Consider the following 2,647-nt stretch of genomic DNA (forward strand, 5'->3'; position numbering starts at 1 on the left):
AGACTCCAACTCAAAAAAAAAAAAACACATTTTGACCATTTTTTTTTAAAGAGATGGAGTTATATGATTAGAAGGGGCTCATTTAACATGGACACATTTTAAATTTTAACAAATAGTGATAATATAGCATTTCACTCAAACTAATGTCAAATATCATAAGATATGGCTTGCCTAACAGACTAAAATAAAAATAAATATCCAGGAGAATTTCTGTGAATATTTCAAGATAGTAAAAATGTTTACTCATATTTTGTCATATTTATTTTAGCATAAAAGTCATTGAGAGGTTTTAAAAACAAGAAGGGTCACTTGATTTCTCTACTGTTTTTCTCTATCATTATGAATGAAAGATCAATTGTTCATTTAGCAAATGGATAAATATATATTGAGCCATGGGTATGCCAGTCACTACACTAGATAGTGGACACATAAAAATAAACCAAGAAGACATGGCCTTAGTCACTAATGTTCTAAACAGAGGATGTGGTGGGCAGTGGAAACAGTTTATCTTATGTTCAGAACACAAGCTGGTGTATTGTATATAGAGAATTTATAAACCAGAATAAAACTGAATAAAATCAGCTTGCTTTTTATCTACATTCCATCACTTCTAAACAATGTCAGTGTTAAAACAGCTTCCTCCACCATTGGGGAAGACTTTTCTATGTACTCGTGCCCTTTTTTGGTAAAATAATTTTGATAGCTTTATTTAGAAACGTGGAATAACCCAGGAATTGAACCACAGGTGAATTGATTAACAAACTGTAATATGTTCATACAATGAAATACCACTCAGTAATAAAAATTTACTGTCACATCCAACAATATGGATGGACCTGAAAAATACAATATTGCCTAGATGAAACCTTATATATGAACATATTCTGTATAATTCCATTTATACAAAGTTCAGAAAAAGAAAACCCAGTTTAGGTTGGAAATAAATCAGAATAATATTGCCTCTGGAGGAGCATGGAGGAATTTGATTGAACATGAGTGGGAATACTTTCTTGGATGCTGGTCCTGTTCAATATCTTGATGGAGTTTTGTGATGCAGAAATGTATGCATTTGTCAAAGTTCAGCTTATATACACTTAAGGCTTGTGCATTTTACTGTATGAAAATTTTATATCAAAGAAAGAAAACATTTATAATCAAATTCTTAATTTAATTCTATAAATGTGCATTGTTTATTTTGAAGTTCATTGACCTCAGAAACTTACTTTAAAATGCATCAAAAATAAAATGGATTAATGACTAAATAGAAAAATGAATAGATGAATAAAGTAAAAGATATTACTAAAAGTAGGATTTCATGGCTGGGTGCAGTGACTCAAGCCTGTAATCACAGCACTTTGGGAGACTGAGGTGAAGGGATTGCCTGAGCCCAAGAGATCAAGAACAGCCTGGGCAACTTGACAAGACCTCATCTCTACAATAAATCAAAAAATTAGCTAGCCATGGTAGTGTGTACCTGTAGTTCCGGCTACTTGGAAGATTGAGGCAGAAGGATCGCCAGAGTCCAACAGGTCGATTTTGAGGGGGCCATGAGCATGCCACTGCACTCTAGCCTGGGTGATGGAGTGAGACTCTAACTCAAAAAAAAAGAAATAAAAAAATTTTTAAAAAGAATTTCTGTGGTACGTGTATAAGTGATTCTAATAAATTTTTTTCAACTGTCTTAAATATTTGATAATTTTTATAATAGAATAACTGGAGGAAACTATATGATAGATGGCAGATTGATAGACAGACAGACAAATAGGTTAATAAATGAATAAAGAAAACATCCCTGTTCTGGCCAGGTGAATGCCATGTGCTAATTATTTAAGGACTCGAACAAGTTATTATTTGCTTACACTATTTGACCTAGGCCAAATATTACCCACTCCAGAAACTGAGAACTATACTCCACCAATGCCCACTATAGTTCATTTTATTTCTAAAAATGTTTTCATTCACTGCTTGTAATATATTTTTGCCTGCCTTTAGCAGTAACACCCACTCACCTCCAAACCCAGGAGACAGAATGATGGTGAGCTTAGTATATATCCATTTTCAAGCTGAAGGATCCATAGGTCTTTAGGCCAGGATCATATGATAAACCAAATCAGTCTTCTAGAGCTTTTGGTTCTCTTTCTTTCCTTTCAACTCACTGAGTTGGGCAGCCTCTAGAGGATGGAGAAGAAAGACTTTGCTATTTTTTTCTCTGAGTTATCAGAGAAAGACTGAGGCAGAAGGATAGCCAGAGTCCAGCAGGTCGATGCTGAGGTGGCCATGAGCATGCCACTGCACTCTAGCCTGGGTGATGGAGGGAGACTCCAACTCAAAAAAAAAAAAAAAAGAAAGAAAGAAAAAAATAAAAGGTATCAGTCAATGATTCTTGATCTTTGCATCTTTCCCTTTCAGCATTTTTTGTATGCAGTTCAAGGTCTGGAATAGAAACTCCGCAACCTCTGACTCCCTAATGACCCCTTCTTGGTTTTTGTTAGTTCATAGAAATATGTTCTGTCGTTCAGCAAATCATATCTTGCTGGCTGGACCAGACAGGCCTCAGGATAAATAGAGTTATTTGTTTCCTTGGGATGTCTTTTTAGGTAGCACAGACTCTGAAATATATACCTCAGTACATTCCAGCATCTGAAAC

Source organism: Carlito syrichta, unplaced genomic scaffold (assembly GCF_000164805.1).
Source record: "Carlito syrichta isolate Samal-C Ts95f unplaced genomic scaffold, Tarsius_syrichta-2.0.1 Scaffold306495, whole genome shotgun sequence".
NCBI classification, from domain to species: Eukaryota; Metazoa; Chordata; class Mammalia; order Primates; family Tarsiidae; genus Carlito; species Carlito syrichta.